The 23,648-nt window shown below is 48.6% G+C and overlaps 1 protein-coding gene across 1 annotated transcript in view; it reads right to left on the minus strand.

The window, feature by feature from the left end:
* The window catches only part of APPL2 (adaptor protein, phosphotyrosine interacting with PH domain and leucine zipper 2), a 597,113-nt gene that overhangs the window by 170,418 nt on the left and 403,047 nt on the right, over window positions 1-23,648 (minus strand). The window lies entirely within an intron of this gene.

Genomic DNA, 23,648 nt, shown 5'->3' on the forward strand with positions numbered 1-23,648 from the left:
CCAGGCACTGAAAGCCCCCTTATTGTTCCGAGCGATGACAAGATCACCACGACTTGAGCTACTGGAACCAGGACAAGAAATAGAGGTCTGCTGGTCACCCAGTTAGGCAGAGAGACACTGCCAAGACCAGTATCCCTTGTGAGGAGGAGAGCCTAAAGGGAGCAAGGAACAGCAGGGATCCTTTATGAGGTCAAAGGTCCATCAGTGTCTACTACGGTGTGAGACTACTGCAGGTCATCAAGGGACATTTGCCTGTGCATTGTGGGCTGTCACTTAAAGACATATTGTTTTTTTATTTGATTTTTTAGGAGTTTTATATAGTGCGAATGCAGTCCGAAGGTATCAGAATGCGTTACTTGAGCACCAGTTACATTAAAGACGGAAACAATTATTTTGTTATGCACCGGGAGATTAATTGATTTGCCCCGAATGACAGGATGTTGAGTGTCCCTGCAGAGACTCAAAGCTAGTTCCCCAGCTTCAAGGTCAACCCCTCTAGCTGTTAAGCAACATCCCCTCCACAACTGTTGTGTAGATTATTTCACTATGACCGATTTAAACTGTTGTATGTAATAAATACTTGCTTTTCCATAAAACTCCATATTGGGCTAGGCCAAATTATTTGGGTTTGCTGTAGGGTGCATTGAGTCGTGTGTTCACACCATTACTGACACTTTACGTCACACTCAAAAGCTTTGTACTGCTTGAACCGGTCCAAGACTGAGAGTCAAGTGCTTATGGGGTAGTACGTAGCCCAGTTGCACAGAGCTCATATTGGGCTAAGCCCCAGGACAGAAGGAGTAAAAAATACCCCAACCACCACAGGGAGGCCCAGTGGCCCCTGCCTGCCTTGTGTTCCTCTGAAAGGCATTCTGATAATGTGCTTTCAGAAATCTGAATAAGTGTACAGTCCCAAAGTCAGCTCTCAAAATATTTGCAAATATTTTACTGATTGTCTACCTGTTTTGGCATATTTGATTCAACCACTTCGAGCACAAGTAGCATTTCTTCTTGTTATCTTATAATTTATGGATTTTATGGTTTCCTTTATGAATTTTCACTTGATGATTTCTGTATATTGAAATTGTGTTGCTGCTGATCCCTAAACATTTCCCAATTAAACCACATAATACTTCGTACCACCTAAATTATACACACTAAAGAAATGCAAAAGGACAAGCTACAACAAAATATTCGAGATGTAAGACTGACACAGCAGATGTAGCTCTTGGCACTGTGCCTCACACTGAACCTCTGTTGGTAAGGGGGGTGGAGGGGAGGGAGAGTTATAAAAATAAAATCTATCTGTTAAACCACATTGTTAGATTTGGGGGTCTCTAGTTGGCACAGGTAGGTACGTGTGACAAATCGGGACCCTCTCCTCTAATCAGGATAAGGGGATTACACGCATAAAATAACCCATGCTCACCCCCTTGGTAGCTTGGCACGAGCAGCAAGGCCTTATCTCAGAGGCGTTGTAAGTTAAGCAGTTGTGACCACATACAGTAAACCAGTGCAACACTACAAATGGACACCACACAGGTTTTATATAAAAAATAAGTAGACTTTATATAGATTTACCACAAGACCATAAACGACAAAAATACACAATACGATTACTTTAAGATGGTAGATTTAAGCTTAGTTCAGTTCAGTTCTTAGATGCGACACTCTGCGTCAATGTACCTTAGGTTGCGTTGAGCTTCCACGACAAGCAATGTCGCAGCGATGGGAAATGCGGCAAAGTTCAAATACAAAGAAATAAAGACGTGAAGATCTTCCAGATGTGGCACGCTTCTCGGAGATGCAAGAAGTTCTCGGTTCGATGAGTGGACTGCAGCGGCGACACCCTTACGATGCGATGACAGCCGCTCCAGCGGCGACACTCTGCTCCCACGGTGCGTGAAGCTCCTGCTCGATGCGACAACTACAGCTGCAACATCCAAGATGCGACGGCAGCAGCTCCGACAGCGGCGCACTTCTCGGGGATGCGAGGTGCTCTTGGTCGATGCGGTGCAGTGAGACAGTTCCAGCGGCGACACCCTTCTTCGGAGTTGCGACGGCGACACGCTACGACCTCGTTTCAAGATTCTTCTCCTGATGCGGTGCAGTGCGACAACTACAGCAGCGACACCCTCCTTCGGAGTTGCGACGGCAGGCACAGTGACGGCGACACGCTTCTCGTTGAGTCGCGCTTCCAGCTCCTTGTGACACGCAGTCCCTCAGAAGGCCCAAAACAGCAGCAGGCACTTCTAAAGAACTCTGGTGAGCTGGGCGGTGAAGTCTGTTGTCCCTGAGACTTCAGCAGGAGACAAGCTCTTTTCCAAGCCCTTGGAGATCCTTCACAAGTTGAAAGCAAAGTACACAAAGTTCCTTTCTCTTTCCTTTGGCAGTAAGGCAACTACTGCAGGCCAATCCCCCAAGCAGCACTTCAGCTTGGGAATAGTCTCTCCTCAGTTTCCTCAGTTTCCTCTCCTCAGTAAAGGTTTCTTCTTGTAGTCCAAAGTGATCTAATTTCATGGGATCAGGGTCCCAATATTTATACCCAAAATCTTATGTTCTCTGAGGGGAGAGGGGCCTTTGCCCAGTCCAAACCAGTTCTGAAGCACTCTGTTTACCAGACTTCTCCTTTCCTTTCACAGTGCAGGGCAAGCACATCAGATGCCCCACAGGAGGTGGAGCCAGCATTCTGGAAGGCAAGTACAGTCCTGGAGCACTTTGTTTACAGGACTCCTTCTCTTCTTTCAGTGTGCAGGGCAGAGACATCAGCCGCTCCCCAGGAGGTGGAGCCAGCATTGTGGAAGGCAGGCACAGCCCTATTCAAGGTTCAGGTGCAACTCCTCCCTCCCATCTAGATGCAGATCTCTCTATTCACCACCAGGTGACTCAGCCTGTCTCCTGGAATTCCCCAACCCTGTCACTCACAAAACCAGACAAAGGAATACACAACCTAGCAGAGGCAGGTTTGAATAGTTAGACAAGCAAATACCTACTTTCTAAAAGTGGTATTTGCAAACACAGAATTTTAAAACCAACTTTACTAAAATATGTATTTTATCATTCTGAGTTCAGGCATACTAAACTCGAATTTTTTACCACGTTCTCTGAGACAGTTATGATTATAAAAGGTAATAACTCTAACAGCCCATTCTGGCCTATGGAGTACAGGTAGCCTTGCAATAGTGAAAAACAAAAAAAGGCTGTAATTCACTATTAAAACATGCCACACACATCAGGGCTTGTCCTACCTTATACTTACAATGTGCCCTGCCTTAGGGCCTACCATAGGGGTGACTGATATGAAGAAAAGGGAAGGTTTAGGGACTGGCAAGTGGGTACACTTGCCCAGTCAGCATGACAGTACCAGACTGCATGCAGGCTACGCAATGGCAGACCTTAGACACATTTAACAAGGCTGCTTCTGTGGGTGGCACAACCTGTGCTGCAGGCCCACCAGCAGCATTTGGATTTACACGCCCTAAGCACACTTAGTGCACTAGACTAGGGTCTGACATGTAAACCAAATAGCCAAACATGGAACCACAGATTAATACATCAATTTACTATAGGGAGCACTTGCGCTGTGGCACTGGATAGCAGTGACACAGTGCCCAAAGCATATAATACCAGCAAAAATCACAATGGTGCCAGGTCTAAAACACATCTATCACCAGGCTCACTACATTTTAGGAATTCTCAAGGGCATTACAATACAACCATATGGAGCAATCATTAGCACTTGCATCTCCACAGTTATGATTTTGGCAATCCCTGGAAGATTAAATCACCAACCTCCGCCAGTCAATAAGTTATTTAGTAAGCATGTAGGGTTTTATATGATAGAAACTGCTTTGGGTAGAAGACAACTGTGAGGTATCGGGTTGACGATTGAGGGGGGTGGAACCCTACTCAACCAACAGCCACAATCCCTGTCAGCCACTTCTGGCGCGCGGGGGAGGACGGGCAGCGCTCTAGTGTTGCGAGGCGCTGGGGGTGTTAAAAGGCCCTGGATCCCGGGCCCCCGTGGTGGTGAGTGGACAGTGGCAGTGTCCCAGCTGCTTTAGGCGCCAGCACGACCTGTGATTTGTTTTTAATCTAGTTTTAACCACGAGGGGAACAGAGGGAGGAGAGCGATTAGGCTCCCTCCGTGATTTTGTTTGTTTTATTTATTTGTGTTCTTCCCGACTGCAGAGGTCTTCTGGCAGTCACCCCGGAGGCATTTTAAACATCTGCGGGTGGCACAGGGGGGCTGGTCTCGTTTCCTTCCTACCCACCCTGTTCTGACGCCGGTGACTAGCACCGTTCGAGCAGAGGGCGTGGTAGGTCCGAGCCAGCCACTTCCGGTGCGCGGGGGAGGACAGGCAGCGCTCTAGTGTTGCGAGGCGCTGGGGGTGTTAAAAGGCGGATGTCTGCGCGGCAGCGCAGCGGACGAGTGCAGCAGGCACGCCGAAGGCTCGCCAATGGCGAGCCCGTCTGCGCCCGTCCGCGGCCGGGCGCGGGCCAGGGCCCCAACCCCTGGTCCGATGGGAGTCCGCACGGTGTGGAGCAGGGATCAACTCCTAAGCCTCCGCAATTTAAAACCTAACCTGTGCTTACATCGCATGAGAGTGGAGGAGAATGTGAGTTGTAAACACTGTCAGTATGTTTGTAGCACAGGAGGAGAGGACAAGCAGGAGCACCCCAGTCTTAACTGTGGGTTGCTGAATGTTAGATCCCTGCGCAAACACAGGCTAGACATCTGTGACCTGCTGACGGAAAAACAACTGGATCTCCTGTTTCTTACAGAAACATGGCTAGACGCAGACTCGGACCCAGACGTCATTGAGGCCTTACCAGAGGGGTATCTGATGGCCAGGCTAGACAGGCACATCGGCTGGGGCGGGGGCATTGCTATTGCATTCAAGCAACCGCTTACCTGTCAAATGGAGCATATGACCATTACGGACAGTTAGGCAGGGGCCATTACCATTAGGGTAAATGGTGGTACCACTGTGAAGGGTTTCTTGATCTATAGGCCTCCGGGTCCCCATTCCAGGTTCGTAGACAGCCTGGTAGAGGGAATTACCGAAGCCGCTCTTCGAAGAGATAAGTTCCTTGTGCTAGGGGATCTGAATATGCACTTAGACGATCCCTTGGATAGAGGGGCTGCAGGGCTTTGTCAAGAATTGCAGGCACTCCAGTTGGAACAGAGAGTGAAGGCCCCCACTCATCAGCAGGGCCACTTACTGGACCCGATATTCGCTAACTGGGGGAATGTAGAGACCATACCCAATATCCTGGTGCCCTGGACAGACCATCTTCTCGTGCCCTTCGTGGTGCTGATGCCGGGTGCTAGGATATGGGAACAGGCACCCCTTAACTATCCCAGCCGGAAGTGGGTAAAATTCTCTCAGACGAGTTTTGACGAGGCACTCACTAAAGGAGGGAGGCCGGGTGGGCTGGATGTGGAAACAGCCAGTAGTAACCTCGACAAGCGTATCATAGAGGTGCTTGACTGTACTGCCCCACTCTGCTTGGTCAAGTCGGGCCGCCGCACTCGTAGAACGGCTCTGTGGTACAGCGATGAGCTGCGGTTGGCAAAGTCGGAATGTAAGCGCACGGAGAGGCAGTGGAGGGTGGCCTTTTTGAGCCAAACCAGACAGGAGTACTTAGTGAAGAGGCGGGCTTACCATGGGTTGATTAGGAAATTGAAAGCAGCCTACTATGCAGAGAGGATTAGGGAGGTGGAGAATTCCGCGAAGGAACTGTTCAAAATTTATAAATCCATCTCGGTAGCAAAATCCTCCGAGGTACAGGGGGATTGCTCGTTGGATTCGTGCAAACGTATTGCGGATTACTTTGCGGAAAAAGTCGCAAATATCTATCTATCCTTCCCTGCCCAAAACCACAACAGGGTCTGAGTTTGTTGAAGCTACGGGAGAAGTTAGGGGACAGTATAGTTTAGTTAATCTTACTACCCCCCCTCCGGAGGCGCTCATACAGATCTGCAGATCGGTAAAGTCTGGCTCCCCGAGGGATCCTGCATCACCCAAACAGCTAATTGAAAGCCTAGTGATCCTGGAGCCCTATATTAGGCATCTGTTGGATGTATCTTTTAGGACTCACACTGTACCCATAGGGTGGAAACAGGCGGTAGTACTCCCCCTACAAATGAATCCGAACATCAGTTTCGAGAAATTGGAGAACCTCCGCCCCATATCACTCCTACCCTATATGGCCAAAGTAGCGGAGAAGGTCGTGAATATCCAGCTGATGGAATTTGTGGAGGAGGCGGCCCTCCTCCATCCCACTCAGTTCGGATTCTGGCCTCGACACTCCACCGAGTCGGCCCTACTCATGGCAGTCGAGACCATTAGACAGAGGGTGGATGAGGGCCTAACCATGGCCAGATTCTGCTGGACCTAAGCGCAGCTTTCGACACTGTAGCACATACCACCTTGCTACAGTGTCTGAATGAAGGCGGGATCTCAGGCGCTGCACTGAAATGGATCCAGTCCTTCCTGGTAGATATAGGTTTTCAGGTTAGGCAGGGGGACTGCTATTCCAGAGTGGTCAATTTGGGCCAGGGCGTTCCTCAGGGTTCGTCCCTGAGCCCAACACTATTCAACCTGTATGTTTCCCCGGTGGCTACCATTGTTGAGAGCCATGGGCTGCGCATAGTGTCCTATGCTGATGACACGCAGCTGGTCATCTCCCTATCGCGCGCTCCGGGTCTTGCTGCGGACAGTTTCAGAGCTTGCATGCAGGAGCTTGCAGCCTGGATGTCTTCCAACTGCCTAAGGCTGAACGGCAGCAAGACAGAGGTGCTCGTGGTGTGGGGGGGGGGGGGGGGGGGGGGGGGGGCGGCGTCTGTGTGGAATTCAGCATGGTGGCCACCCTGTCTGGGGTTGGCACCGATACCTTGTCAGGAAGCTAAAAATCTTGGTATCTGGCTTGATACTGACCTGACATTTAAGCCTCAGATTAACAGAGTGGTAGGGGTGTGCTGTAGGGCCTGCGGAAGGTTCTTGAGCTCCTACCCACGGAGGCCCGAAGGACGCTGGTGCATGCCCTGGTAACAGCCCGATTGGACTATGGCAATCTCCTTTATCTGGGGGCCACAGAAAGGAGCCTTGACCGCCTCCAGGTGTTACAGAACGCCGCGGCCCACCTGGTCTTGAGGTTGCCTAGGAGATTGGCCTCGAAGGCAGCGCTCCGAGCTCTTCATTGGCTGCCGGTGAGGAGTAGAATTGAGTTCAAAGCTCTGTGTACGTGCCACCGCATCATGGGCGGTAAGGCACTGGTGCCATTACAGGACCTTGTTACCCGCTATGAGCCGCTCCGAGCATTGAGGTCTTCTGGCTCTGGGTTACTGAAGATCCCCAGAGTGAGAAAGGCTCGCATGGGGGGCAGGTCCTTCAGGTTCCTGGCTGCAAAAAGCTGGAATAAACTCCCGCTGGAATTGCACCTAGAACCTTCAGAGCCTAGATTCAGGAGCAGACTTAAAACTCATCTTCTTGTTCGGTAGACTGGTGCTGTGTCAAGTTGCGAGGGTTCTGCCACTACCACCCACCATAGCGCGGGGACACGCCGTTGAGCGTAACCAGGCGCTTTATAACCGCCCTAATTTTATTATTATTATTATTAGGGTGAACCACAAAACCTGTGCATAACCACCTGGCAGCTTGGCACAAAAGCAGTCAGGCTTAACTTAGAGGCATGTATCTATGCCGCAATTAAACAGTAATAAAGTGAAAACAAAACACGAAAATTCCCACACTAGTTTAGAAAACTAGGGTACATTTTAATAAACTATTTGACGCCAAAATGACAATACAATAATTAGAACCGGAGGTATGAATTTCTAAATTTTTAAGGGTAAAGCAGTGCATAGCGTCAACCATGATCATCTTGTTGTGAGCGACCAGGGCAAAGTCGAACCTTATGGCCGACTGTGATGGAGTGTGGGTCAGATACAAAAAGGGAATTGGGCAAAGTCTCTGCTTACCTTCAGACTTCGAAAACTCTTAGAAGAAAACAATGTCTGAAAAGGTAAAGTTCAGTGGGGCAAGGCAGTGTCTGAAGATTAGAAGGTGGTGTCATCAGGGAGCCGCTGAATGAAGTTGCGGTGAAGATTTATACATTCAGACTGAGGGCCTAATTTATGGGTTACTACATCACAACGGTCATATTTCGGCAGATGGGATATCCATCACCGATGTGAAAGAGATCTAAATCAGGCCTTTAGACTCTTTTAGGGAAATATACACTCTCCTGTGTGACAAAGATGCTGGCTGTGACTGACGAAAGCTCTGCGAGGCAGGATACGCTTTCTGTGAGGAGGCGGTGAACAGGGTTTGCTGCTGCAGAGAAGAACATTGCGGGTTCTGCAGTCAACTCAGACCGACTGGAGATGCACCTTGTTGCGATGTGAAAAATGCGTTGTATAGGTAGTTTTAGACAATTCGTTGTAAAGGCATGCGTTGTAAAAGTATGCATTGTAACGTCATACAACCGGTTCTTAGCTTTGGGTATCATTTCAACTTCAACCTGCAAGCACACTGGCTAAAAGGGGCTTCTCTGCCTAGCCTCTCAGTGCAGCTGGTAAAAACCCTATGATTTAAGTTGACCCATTAGCTGCGGCGGCTATTCCGCCGCAGTGCTGAGGGGGAGGGGGGCCGCGCAGCGCTCCCGTGCTCTTGACGGAACCGCTCAGTTATGAGTCTCGGATGGGCTGTGCTTGTAACGGAACGGTTCCGTCACTGCCTCGCCCGCCTAATAGAACCTTCAGCGCAGGCATGGAATTCGCACCGCGCGGGCGCGGCGAGTGGGCCGTGACGGAACTGTTCCGTCACCAGCACAGCCCACCCAAGGCTCGTGACGGAACGGTTCCGTCACCAGCACGCAAGGGGTTAATCAGTCTATGCACAACCCACACAAAACGGTAGTTGGCAAGTGTTTTCGTCTGATGCACTCTGCAAAATACTTTTTGCATCTCCTTTCTGTATCAGTGAGAATAACAGTGGTGTTGGCAGTGATTTTTGTCCAGGCTGGACTATGCCAACGTCCTTTGTGCAGGTCTCCCACAAAATTTGTAGAGGAAACAGCAAACATTTCAAAATACAGCCACTCATGTGAATTTCCTAAGCCGAGCAAGTCTTGCCCCATTTGACTAACCTGCATTGGCTCCCTGTGAATAAGAGGATCTTATTTAAAACCATTTTCTTAATGCACAGATGAAGGAATCATTCTGGTCTGGCTCATTTGTCATCCAGGAAACCAGTGCTGGACTGGCCATATCGGGCATCGGGCGTTTCCACTGGAGACTGGAGGGATGGGGGGCGGTTTTGCATCAGTGGGGGTGGTATTGTTAGTAGGGGCTGGTTTTGCAGTGGTGCTGCAATATCGTCCCCCAGTAACAAAAGCATAGGTGCATCACATTTGTGCCCCCCTCTCCCACCTCCTGAAGCAGGCTCAACAAAATTGACAGGGCTGCTTTGAGTTCCAAGACGGGCACTGCAAGATACGCCACTACTCTCTCTCAAGAGAACCCTGCGCTCATCCTGCAGCCCTTTGGCCAGAACTACTAGGGTCCACCTAACAAAATCTGGAGGCAGGTCCTTCTTGCTCCTTGGGTCACTGGCCTGGAATAGTCTCCGAGTATAACGGTCACAAATTGAAGGCAAGAGGCCTTTGAGAAAGAAACTTAAGACTTAACTTTTTACACTTTAGTCTCTCTATACTCCTTTCTTTTTCCTGCTCTCCCTATAATGCTGGGACACTCTTCAGGGAAGCCGTGTGCTTAACAAATCCCTGAATTCATTTATTCATATGGTTACCCTATGTTATCCTATGCGAGTCGTAGGCTTGACAGTAGTGAAAAGCAAATTCATGGATTTCTCACTGGCAGGACATATAAAACTTAAAAGTGCATTTTCAACTTTGTATTTTCAATGCACCCTGCCCTATGGACCATGTAGGGCCTACCTTACGGGTGACCTATAAGGATTAAAGAGGCAGTTTTTGGCCTGGTAATGGGTTTATAATGTCCGGTAAAATTAGCAGTTTAACACTTTATTCAGGCTGAAATGCAGGCCTGGGGCATGTTTTAGGGGGCTACTTAAGTGGGTGGCACAAATAGGTGCTGCATGCTAATTTTGGGTATATGGGATACCACTTTACCAGGACTTATAAGTACATTAAATATGCTAATCATGTACAAGCCAATTTTACAATATTTTAGGGAGTAAGCACAAGCACTTTAGCACTAGTTAACAGTAGTAAAGAGCACCGAGTCCTAAGCTCAACAAAAAACAATTCAGCTAAACAGGAGGGGAGAAGGCGAAGCGTTTGGGGGAATATAACCCTAAGGCTAACAGGTCTAACAGCAACCTAAGATCACTGCAAATTGTAAAGCCATTTGCATGTACTTCAACAATGAGGTTTGAAGCCTTACCAGCTTTAGTGTTAAAATTGTACTTAACTGTTAAAGACTTCACTCCAGTCAGTAAAGGGGATTTCAGTGATTCCCTAACTCTCTAAAACTGTGCCATTTGCTAGGTTTGTCAATGTGGAAAAGCCTATCGAGGATTTATAGGATTATGATTCATCTTTTCCTGCATTTATTTCCCTGAGTCATAGTTTATGCTTTTACTTAATGTTAGTGCTTCCTTCAAGATTTATTTTGCTTAAAAGATTAAAGAGAGCTTCTGCAATGGATTGTGGGAAGACTTACTCTTTTACTAAGGCTGCGTTGAAGGAGTGGAGCCAGGAATAGTGGCAGGATTTCAATGCAACAGCACTGGCATTTTTTGTGTGCAATACCTGCTGATTTGGATGGATAGCCTCTACTATCATCACTATGAAAACAATTTGCGGACTAAATTGATTCCAAAGTGGATCATCTTGTAGTGTTAATGGGCATCCATGGCAGTCCCTTAGGAACTATCTCTGTGGGATTCATAAAGGGATGTCAAATTGAGCAACCTATTGGTGATTCCTACCTACATGGTATTTTGCGATTCCTTAATAGTGATTCACTAAAAATCGCTATTAAGGAATCGCAAACATGCATTTACCTACATCTGGCCCTTTATTTCTGATGAGCATTGAAATGTTTTAATAAATCATGCTATATTCTGCATTTATTGTTAGTGTTTTATGCAAAACGCAATGTTATTATGACGAGGTATTTTTGTACACTAAAGATTTGTTCTGTAGACATTTATGGTTGTACTTCAAAACCTTTTAATGATCGGATTGATTGAGTCTGAAGGAAATAAAATGCAAATGAGAAGGTACCGCATGTCTAAAACTGGGGTTCACAACATGTTTTAGGCCAAAAGACGCAGAGACAGATTATAGACAAAAGGAGAGTGGTCTATAATTCCTAAGGAAGGGAGATCCATTATGTTTTTTAACAGTAGATGTGGATGATTTTCTAGAAACTTTTTGAATTGTTGCGTTCTTTTTTTCTAAAAAGAAACAGGTGGGGGGGGGGTCACAGGGGAATTTTTAACGACCACGGTAGCTCAAACCCCTATACCAATTGAAAAAACAAACAAGAGTTACCTGGTCAAAATAATTGCCTGTGTGTTGTGTCACGCCAAAAGACCGCTAGACCAACATGTCATCACAATGATAATGCTGGGTTGGAAAAAATTCCCATCAGCTCACCCTTTATGGTGGAGTATAGTCATGTGGGATACATGTCATAAACCCAGATCTCTCCCAGCGCACCTGATCATGATGCGGAGATGGATTTTGAAAATTACTTTTCCAAACCACAGTATTTCAAAGGAAGGACTGATGGAGTGCAGTGGTCGTGAGAAAGAAAGGTGAAATATATTTAAAATTGGCTCCTGAGACAAAAAATATGTTTATTGAGTATTATCTCAGGGTCAAGATTAAAAGTGGCGCCCTATAGTCTTAAAGAATGACTACATAATGGCGCAGTGCACTGCGCCGTTATGTAGTCATTCTTTAAGACTATAGGGCGCCACTTTTAATCTTGACCCTGAGATACGCTCTTCTTCTTGGCCAGTCCATGTCAGTCCCTTGACTCCCACTCGCTCCTTCTTCGTCCTCTTGTTTCGTTTCTTCACTTGCTCCGCCTTGCTGCTCACTTACATATTGTCCCTTCTCGGTATTCGAAACCTCAATGTCCTCCCATTCCGTTCCGGTGTGCCCCCATCGCAATACCTTATTGCACCTGGCCATGCGGTCCTGAGACCACACGTTCCCATCACTCAGCAGGGCTGCTCGGTCATACACCTCCTTGACTTGCATTGGTTTGCTATATTTGCTGTCTCCCTTCTTCTGTAAGGTGGCTAATTTTACTCTTACCCACTCTCCCTTCTCCAGGTCAGTTCCTTTAACATTCCGTCGCTTGTTGTAATGATTGGTGTAGATGGTTTGTGCCCTCTCAAGGTTGGCCCGCACCACTGCCGGGGACCATTCGCTGGTGATGACTTTCTCCTTCCAAATCCTGTTATAGTGCGTGAAGGGCTCTCGCCCTCTCAATATCTGAAATGGGCTGTACCCTATGCCGGTGGGTGTGATCCTGTAAGCCCACACCATGTTCTCTAGTGCTTTCTCCCAGTTTTTGTTGTTTGAGATCGCAGCTTGTATGGCTCCCATCACTACCCTATTAAATCTCTCCACTAAGCCATTTCCAGCTGGATGGTAGATCGCCGTGTGTTTGATGGTAATGCCGTTCCTCTGCATAAATGTAGTCCATTTCTCTGACCTGAACTGGGGGCCATTATCGCTCAGAATGGACTTGGGAATACCTTCCCTGGTAAAGGTCTCTGACAGAAACTTTAAGATATTCTCAGTGTCCATGGTTTCATCCACCTTTAACTCCGGCCATTTGGAGTATCGATCCATGAGGACACAAACATACTTCTGCGTGCCATGGTCGTCTAGGACTGGTCCTAATATGTCAATAGACAGTTCTTCCCACGGGTTCGACGGGGGGTCGAACCTCCCTAACGCTGGGCGCAGGGGTTTGAGTGTCTTGTCCGCGCCTTGGCACTGCGGACACTCCCTGACATGCCTTTCCGCCCTCATGTCCATGCCTGGCCACCAGTAGTTTTGTTTTGCCCTTAGTTTTAGCTTGCCGATGCCTAAGTGGCCCTCATGTAGCATGTCTAATAGCTTGGTGATGAGGTTCCTTGGGGGAATCACCTTGTCTCCTCTGTAAGTGAACACCCCTGTATCCTACCGACAGTTCTTCCCTTACTTCATAGTATGGTCTCATGCTTTCCTTCACGTGTCTTTTGTCTGGCCAGCCTTGTACGATGTGTCTCTTCACTTCCTTCATGTCGCTATCCTCCTCGTATGCCTCTGTCCACTCCTGGTGGCTGATTATCTTCTCCAGGTCTTCTACGAGAGCTACCAATTACCCTTTGCCTGCAGGGTCTTCTTCCCCTGGCTCCATAGCAGCCGCTCTGCTCAGGTAGTCGGCTACTCGGTTCCGATTTCCGGGAATGTATTCCACATCGTACCTAAACTCAAGCAGTTTTAGAGTCATTTTGGATATCCTGGGAGTGGCGTTGGCATGGCCACTTGACGTTAACACTTTTTACCAACGGCTTATGGTCTGTCTTGAGTAGGAATCGGGTACCCCATAGGAATTGCCGGAATCTCGTCATGGCCCATACCACCGCCAGCATTTCCTTTTCAATCACACTGTATTTGCTCTCCGTATCTGTCAATGCCCGAGATGCAAAGCTGATCGTCTCCATTTCTCCTCGTCCCCGCTCCTGCATGAGCACAGCACCCAGGCCCTTGTCACTGGCGTCGGTGGTGAGTACTGTGGCACCTTGGGGGTCATACCCTTTGGCGGCACGGCTCCTGTGACATCCTTTTTAATTGTTTCGAACTCCGCTTGAGTTTCCGGGGTCCAGTGGAACGAGGTGCTCTCCCTGGTCAGCAATCTCATATGATGGGTCTTCGAGGCAAAGTGCACCTCAAACTTGCTGTAGTACTCCGCCATCCCCAAGAACGACCTGACCTCTTCCTTGTTCTTGGGGGGCGGTGCTTCTGCGATTGCTTTCACGTTTTCTGCTTTAGGTGTGATGCCCCGCACACCTATCTCGTGGCCCAGATACGTCACTGACTCTAGGCCCAATCAACACTTTGCCCACTCTGCCGTGAGGCCTTTGTTTTCCAATGTCTGTAGTACCCTTCCAAGCTTCTGATCGTGGTCCAGTCTGTCACACCCCATCACCAGAATGTCGTCCTGGAAATACTGGACGCCTTTAATGTCTCTGAACAGCTGGTGCATCATTTTCTGAAACGCTGCGGCAGCCGAGGCCAGCCCAAACGGCATGCGGCAGAACTGGTAGCACCCGAACGGGGTGATGAAGGATGCGAAACTTCTGCTGTCCGGGTGTAGTACTATTTGGTGGTATGCAGAGGTCAGGTCAATTGTGGAGTACCACCTTATTCCCCTGGTCTTCGCTAGCATTTCCTCAATCCTCGGGAGGGGGAATTTCTCTACAACAATGTTCTTGTTCAGTTCTCTCAAATCCACGCAGAGCCTGACTTTCCCATTGGGCTTCATGACTACCACCAGGGGCGCAAGCCATTCAGCGCATGTGATTGGTTCAATTATTCCTTTCCTTTCCAAGTCTCAGAGTTCCGTCTGGACAGCCTCTCTTACTGCTATGGGTATATTCCTCACCTTGTGGGCTACTGGGGTGGCACCTTCCTTGAGTACAATCTTGTGCTGGAATTTCTCCATTCTTCCTACCGTGCCCCCAAACACTTTTGGGTAGTTCTCCTTCCATTTGTTCAGATCAGGCCACACTTCCGGTTCCGTGAGGAGTATTTGTTCCTTCCCTCCTGGGTCCAATTTGATTCCTAGATCGCCCTGATCTAGCCAACCTAAGACGGAGGGTCCCCTCTCTGCTATGTACAGCTTGCACAACGCTGATCGGCCTCTGAATTCAAACCTCAGGCGTCGGAATTCCACCATTGGGATGCGATCGCCGTTGTACGTGACTGGTCGAATGTCTAATCTCTCCAACTCTGGGCCTAATTTCGGTCTGAACAATTTATCCCAGACAGCCTTTTGAACTATGGTGTAGGGGGAACCTGTGTCTGCCACAACACTGATGGTAATACCGCCCATCGTCATTTCCAGCACGGGTTTGGTCGTCCTCTCCCCTTCCACACATAATATCTGGTCATATATGCATAGGACGGTGACCACATCTTCCTCTGCGACCCCTTCCTGATCCGCTTCGCCTTGGTCAACGCATTTCACTACGCCTTTAGATAACTTCTTCCGACACACTCTCTCATAGTGGCCTATGATGCCACAGTGCAGACATTTGGCCCAGAACGCCGGACATCTTCTGTCATGTGCCTCGTGGGCCCAACTTCCACACCTATAGCACGTTTTCTTGTTGTCACTACTTGCTTGCTTCCCTTGTGGTCCGGAACTACCCTGCCATCTGTTGGTTCCTTTGGATTCAGTAGCAAAAGAAACCTTACCAGGACGTTATTTCCGGACATCGCCACCTGCACAAGAAGTGGAGCGGGTAATCGTCACCCAGCCCTGCAGCCTCCCTGTGTTCCAGGAGGGATTGACCGCCAGTTCGCCAATCTACACCTTGCAGCACCCGCTTCGCGGGTGCCGCTGCGCGGCGACTGGTGTGGGGTTGAGGCTGCAGGAACACCATAGAACAACACCCGGGAGGAAGAGAGAACAGCGGGAGGCGACTGTGGGCGCGTGGTGCAGGGACTCCATAGACCAGGAGTCCCCGCGTTGCACAGGTGTGCACGGCCGCGCCCACAGCAAGACACGCCCCCAGCCGGCCAATCCGTGTTAAAAGCAAACACGCCCAGAGAGCAGTGGGATTCAGTAGCAAAAGAAACCTTACCAGGACGTTATTTCCGGACATCGCCACCTGCACAAGAAGTGGAGCGGGTAATCGTCATCCAGCCCTGCAGCCTCCCTGTGTCCCAGGAGGGATTGACCACCAGTTCGCCAATCTACACCTTGCAGCACCCGCTTCGCGGGTGCCGCTGCGCGGCGACTGGTGTGGGGTTGAGGCTGCAGGAACACCATAGAACAACACCCGGGAGGAAGAGAGAACAGCGGGAGGCGACTGTGGGCGCGTGGTGCAGGGACTCCATAGACCAGGAGTCCCCGCGTTGCACAGGTGTGCACGGCCGCGCCCACAGCAAGACACGCCCCCAGCCGCAACGCCCCTCTTAATAACAGCACAACACCGCTTAGCGGGACGCGAGCGGGACGCCCGGAGCGAAGCCCGGGCAAAGGGCGGGCCCTCTGTGGCCCTCAGGGGCCAGAAGAGGCCGGGCTGGGCTAGCCCCCTGAAAATTGCCCCTTCAGAAGCCGTTGTTAACAGTCTCTCGGCACCCAGCCTAGCTACTGGCCATCTTTACCGTCACAAGCTACATCTGGCCGTCAACATCCAACATAGTACCCCCTGCAATGAGGAAAACCGCTAAGAAGACCAGGATGCCCACCCTAAGATCGAGCACAAAAGCCAAATCGGATCATCCACCACCTCTACCGACTCTAACTGCCATTGACAAAATGCTCAAACAGACCATAGGGGCGGTTTCCGACGCCATAGCTAACACAGAGAGGAGAATGTCTATACCACCTGTAACTATCATTCAAGATACCCAGGAATCATTGTTTAACCTTTCAGAAGCCTCCGAGGACTTGGCAGAGGAGACCTACACTAGCCGGCCCATAACCCCACCATCCTTTGCTGATCTTCCTTGTGCCCAGGCGCCTGCTGAAACTAGCAGGGATAGACCTGGTGCACAATTAAGCACTCAAACAAATACTAAAGACACAGACGTACTCACCGAGGAGAAAACGCCGCATAGGGATGGCCTTAAAAAAGGGAGGAAAAAAGGTCATGTAAAGTCCAGCAATCACAACCTGATCACGCCCATCAACCCATCAACACCTGGAATACCATGCTGAATAACCAACATGGTGGCGGATCTTAAATCTGACCTGGAGCATTCCATCACGGTGCTGTTAAAACCCCTCATAGCAAAAATAGATAGACTAACATCACTGGTTAACAACAAGGGGATCAGCCCGAAAACCCATCCCATGCAGGAACGGGATTCGATAAAACCAAAGGAACCTACAACAACAAGCTTATCAAAAGATAAGGTCTCTTCAGCACATAATGGGGCTTCCAAACCCAACAACACCAATAACACCGGTGTCATGCAGAAAGGAGCCAAGGAAAAACAGAAGGTTGTCTCCACCCCACAAGCAGGTAAAAATAAAAATCAAACACCGACCGGCAACAATAAACCTCCACCCGGATTTCCACAAACTATAGAAGAAAATAAGGCCTTAACCCCGAAGGCGGACCCTAAGACCTCCCGGACCCCCACCGCGACAACCACCAATGAAAAGAAAACCGCAACATGCTTCAGGACAATTAATCTCCCACCTGAGGCATTGCCATTTGTAGTTGTCCTTACAGGAGTGCCCCCCTTAAAGGAGGGCCAAAGGGAATCACAAATCGAATTAAAAAACAAATGCGCACAGTGGCTGCAAACACATAGGCCCCTGCCCCCAAACATCTACGGGGAAATCCTCTCAGTGAGAAGGGGCGAGTGGATCGGCAAAGGCACTAAGACCATCGCAGGGGACATCATCACGGTGAATTTTAGAGACATGGCAGCAGTCAACTTTATCTGCAATGCCCCCCCGAGTTACACCCGATCGCAAATTCACCCGGTCCATCTATCTTACTTCTACCCCCTTGCACCCCAAAGGCCGAGGCAGAATTTTGGCCACAATAGAATACCGCACTTGGGTTTCCAATATGGCCCACCCCAATGGCAAAGGTTAAACCCTGTATTCCCTACCTATGACTCCTCGATAATGCAGTTCGCCCATTGGAATAGGTTCAGCACACTCGAAGGGGTGGACTGACAGAGAATGGACCGTTTTCCACCAAAGATCCAAAAAAGGAACGAGCCAAGTCTTCCACCATTAGGGGTGGAAGAAGGAGTAGCCCATGGACAAATTGATGTTACGGGTCCAGTGCACACGAGGCAGGAGCACACCACCAAATAGCACTCAGGGCAAATGGGATGGGACAAATCCCGACAGAAGAATCACTACCCCCCCCGGACCGCAATCAAGCCGGGCTGCCGTACCTGCAAAGGACAAACAACTGAACCCTCTGCCAGGCGCAGGAAAAAGCACTCCTACGGTCATGATCCATGATAACTTACTAATAGCTACCTGGAACATTGCAGGGCTAGCGACTAAATTCGCATCTCAGGACTGGCTCAGCTACATAAGGAAATTCCACATCCTATGCCTCCAAGAGACCTGGGCCACCGACCTGCATGATTATAGTATGGAGGGCTATAAAAGCTTCTTTGTCCCTGCAAAAAAAGCTACCTCAGGGAGAGCGAGTGGGGGGCTCGCGATCTATGTCCACTTAGATATTAATGGTACCTGGTCCAATACCAAATGGTTCACACGCAACCTCCAAGTACTAAGGTTCACCTCATCAAGCTTAACATTCCTGCTAATGAACTGGTATAACACACCGGCTATAACGGAGAAGGGCGTAGCCATAAAAGAACTTGAAAATTGTTTGAACTTTTTATCCAAGACACCAAAGCCCACGAGTTTAATTTTAATGGGAGATTTTAACTGTCACCTCTGCGAAAATCTGACACCCTTTAATAACGATTGGTCAAAATGCACTATCATGAAAGGCCCACACTTCACCCACTCAACAGAGGGCTGGGACCTAGAAAGACTAATGAAAAGGCACAACCTTACCCAAACTCTGGACCTTGCTATCTTAAATGAGAAAGGAGAATTAACTCCAACATTCAAAGGCAGAGGCTGTCATTCTTACATCGACTTTGCATTAGTCTCTCCTAACCTAAAAAGACGCATCAGTACAATCACCATAGAGGCCAGTAGCTTCAGTGATCACAACCCGGTGATTATTAAAATGGAAGGTTTCGTCTTTTCAGCCCAAAAAAGACCTGCCATCCTGGAAAGAGCAGTGGACCAGGGAAGAAGAATCAAATGGGCCAAAATTGATGGGAACAGTTTTTATAAAAAGCTCCTACTCGAAGCCTCAGCAGCGATTGATAAATGTCTCGACCCCTGCGTAACCGGAGGTGCGGTGGTGAAGGCATTCGAAGAAATCGCACAGGTTGTAAATAATTCCCTCCAAACCAAAGGAGCTAATAACAAAACTCCCCCAAACCCCCGCTGGTTTGATTCAAACTGCACAAAGGCGCTGAAAAACCTGAAGGCTAGTCTTCACGCCCAACCAAGGGACAAAACGAAGGTGGCAAGGAACAGAGCCGAATACAAAAAAGCCGTGAAGGCACGAAAGCAGAGTATACAAAATCAGGCTTGGGAAGACCTAAGGGATGCCGCAGAAAGAAAAGACTCTACTGCCTTCTGGAAAGTGATCAACACCCCCTGCTTCCAGGACCAAGGGGCCCCAAAAATCATGAACACCATTTCGCCGGAGCAATGGCAGAAACATTTCCAGAGTTTATATAATCACTCAAACCAGGCACCCCAAGAGGAGTTATCGAAGGCCCATCAGCCCGCTAAGCTAAACTTCACCTTAAAGGAGGTCGAACTAGGAATAACCGGACTCAGCAAAAATAAGGCGCCGGGCCCGGACGGAATACCACCAGACCTATTCCTAAGCAAACCAGAACTATGGGCTCCGTTACTCACGAGGGTGCTAAACGAGGCAGTGGAGGCAGGCCTCCCCCAGTCCTGGTCAACGGCGACCATAGTCCCCATTTACAAAAAAGGCAACCGAGATGACCCCCAATGTTACCGACCCATCTCGCTCATAGACGTGACAGCTAAAGTCCTGGGTCGAGTCATCCTATCGAGACTGCAAGATTGGGTAGAGGAACAACAAATCCTCTCCGAAATCCAATACGGCTTCAGGAAAGGCAGATCTACCACCGACCAATGCCTAAATTTATACCTCCTGATTGCAAAATACACCATCGCCGGGAGGGGGTCAATACACATGGGGTTTATGGACCTCTCAGCGGCCTTCGACCGTGTGAACAGGAGAAAGCTCTGGGCTATGCTAATGGATCTAGGAGCGGACCAATCACTGTTGATACCCTACAAAATCTACACCGCAATACCTCAGGAAGCGTGAGATACAGCCAGGAAGGAAAAAAGACCGATCCCTTCACCTGCAATAGTGGAGTAAGGCAGGGATGTATCCTCGCTCCATTCCTCTTCTCCATTTACATTAACGCACTGGAACAGGACCTCCTTAAGCTCAAAGTTGATTCACCCCAAATCGGTCATCGAGCTGTACCTGTACTACTCTACGCCGATGACGCGGTTTTGCTCTCGAGAACACCTTTGGGCCTGCAAAAACTAATTGACGGGTTTGTCAAATTCATGGACAAATTGGACCTGGCAATAAACCTGGAAAAGTCCTTTATTATGACATCAGGGAAACCCACAAAAGGATCTTTTACATATAACATCGGGTCACATAAAATAGACCAGGTCAAGTCTTTCACATATCTGGGGGTGTTATTCGATCACGATCTATCGTTCAAACCCTTGATCGAAAAACACTCGACAAAACTGGCGGCCGCAGTAGGAGCTATCATGGGGTACGGGCAGAGACTAGGGAAATGGTCCCCGGAACAAATCCTGACCTTATACAGATCCATCTGCTGTGCGAAAGTAAGTTACGGAGCGGAGGTGTGGGGCTTCCTGGGTAAAAAAGCTCAGTCACTCCAGACGGAAGAAAACAAATTCTTACGAAGAATATTAAAAGTCCCACAGAGTGTTTCGGCCCACATTATACATGAAGAGCTGGGAGAACCCTTATTAGAGGACAAAATCAAAACCAAACCTCTTCTGGCATGGGTGAAGGTATGGACCAACCCCGAGGCAGCCCTAACCAGACAAATCATCGAGGATTGCCTCAAAAGAGATAAAGGCCACGCAATCCCCTGGCTGAAATTTGTTAAGGAATCGTTAACAGAGATCGGCTGCTCTAAATACTTCTTAGCGCCCGACTCTTTAACCCCGGAGTGTAAAACCCTGGTAAAAAAACTTTTTCTCACCCAGCTGAAGTCAACAAGGGCAGAAAAAGAGAGGCTTAAACCCACCAATCTGTCTTATAACAATCTCACACCGAAGCAAGGCATGGAACCTTACCTGAGGGTCATGTGCAATGCGCAGGATCGCTACCTCATGACCCGATTCAGAAGTAACATGTTACACCACATCCTTGCAGTACCATCCGGGTTTACCCACACAGTGGAGGAGAAGGGTACCTGCGGCTGCGATCTTAGATCTCCGCAGGATACCCTTCATTTTGTTTTACTGTGTCCATTCTACACGATGCCAAGACGCAAGTTCCTGGTGGGAATCCTGAAAGAGCTAAAATTCAAGCACGCGAAACTGGCGCTGAGATTCCTACAGGAAGCTGAGGACGCTTATACCCTATTTTGCACGATAAACTTCATTCGAATCGCAACAAGGCTGAGGACAACCAGAGACATTGGCCCTTGACACACTCGAACATTTAAATTCCCTAAAAACTTCCCTGGCCCTCCCCTTAAGTATACAAAATTTTAACATTTATACTTTTTTAAACTGAATATCATTAATGACGTTTTTTTTTAATCTTGTGTATATACATTGTATTTGTGCTTTTACGGTGTCTTTTTAAGAACCGAATAAAGATTATAAATTGAAATTGAAATTGGTTCCTTTGGGTATTGGGTTCTTGTGTCTCTGGTCTCTGTGATGTTCCTCCTCCTGTATCTTGTTCACCATGGTCGGGGTTGCTACGTCCTTCTTGGTCGCGTCAGCACACCTCCGTGCAAGTTCTGCTCTTTTGACAATGACCATTACGTCATTGAGTTTGGTGTCCCCACTTGCCCATAACTTGTCCTGCACGTTCGTGCTGGTCGTGTGCATTACTATCTGATCCTTGATGAACTCGTCTTCCCAAAGTGCATACCTGCACGTGGTCGCCAGCTTCCTCAAGGCCGCTACATATTCTTCTATGGACTCTCCAGCCCGTTGTTTCCTCTGCTGGAAATTGAACCTGTCGACTGATACGCATACTGTGGGTCGATACCGTTCATCTAGATCTTCGACGGCGTGGGCATACACGTCATCGTCAGTACTTTCTCTCTGTTTGGGCACCAAGCTCTTGTAAATCCTGAGTCCCTCCGGTCCCAAGTTGAGTAGTAGTATTCGTTTCTTCCTTTGTGGGGTAAATTTTTCCTCATTCTCGTCTTCCAGGACCCCTATGAAATTGTCAATATATTCCTTCCAGTCCTCCCACTTCATCAGTGGGTCCCCTGGTTTCGGTAGGAATTGTACTGGTGCAATCGCATACCCTGCTGGTGTGCTCATTCTAATTTCCCTGGTTACACTTGCTTTGTCTTCTTTGCTGGTGGGGCTCCCTGGGGTGCTGTCCTTCGTTACTGTGCTGGTTTTCGCCTGGGGACTCTCCGTGCTAGTCCCCACTTCCTCCTCTTTGGTAGCCAGCTCTATTCCTCCCTGACGCGTTCGGCGGGACTTGTGCGTTTGATCTGGCTGATATAGGGTGTCTGTGCCCCCTTCTCGACCTCTTTGTTGCCTGAGTGGTTAGCCGTGGCTCTGCCACGCTCTTCAGGTTCGCTGTACCTTCAGTGCGTGCTGCCGTGTCCCTCGTACTGTTCGGGTTGGCGGGCCGCACAGGGTGGATCTCTGCTTTGCTCCAAATGGACTGGAGGGCTGTGCTCTCTACCGCTGTCCACGTGGCGGGCCCGTTTTCCTCTTTTTTTCTTTTCTTTAGCGTGGTTCTGCTGGGCCGATCCCGTCCTCGCCGCCACTGTAAAGTCGCTGCTGTAATGATCACTCTGATGCTTTGGTGTGCTTCAAACTTATTTATTATACAAGTACAGTTACACTGAAGAGCGCCGGCCGATGCTGCCTTCTCTACTCGTCTCCAGCGCGCTAATGCTAAGCGCGCGCATCGCCTCACAAAATGGCCGCACGCACGTCACGTCTACGTGACGTGCATTAACTAGTACGCTCACTACAGAATCCAGGATATGCTTTCGACTAGGTGGACTGGACCCGTAAATTTAGGATGACACAGCTGTGCTTGGAATGGCTATGCATATGGCTTGATGGTGACAACAACTAACGATTGATCCACATAAGGAAAGTTAAATAATAATACAAAAAATAGGTATATGTTGTGAAAAGAGTTTATTTACATTGAGTGACACAGCTCCATAACTTTTCCTCTTATGCATCACATTTTTCCTCAAGTGCACATTGTGAGCACTACTTTGAAAATGGTGCCAGTTTCAATAATTCTGAATGGTGATCTACAATGTAAAGGCATACACTCAACAACGATGAAGGTGGAGACTGATGCTAAACAATGCATCACCGACCTTTGCGTTTGTCCATTAATAAAATCCATTCTGCTGACTATTTTCCAATTGGGGGTTAGAATTTGTTTATTGCTCTTGTAATTTGTTAACTGCAGGGTTAGAACTGTACTTGTTAAACTAAACCTGGCAAGGAGAAAGATATTTCTCCTAAACAGTTTGAAGGACTAAAAAAATCTTCTTGATCGCAAGGGGACAAGCAATGAAATACC

This window comes from Lissotriton vulgaris, chromosome 1_1 (genome assembly GCF_964263255.1).
Source record: "Lissotriton vulgaris chromosome 1_1, aLisVul1.2, whole genome shotgun sequence".
NCBI classification, from domain to species: Eukaryota; Metazoa; Chordata; class Amphibia; order Caudata; family Salamandridae; genus Lissotriton; species Lissotriton vulgaris.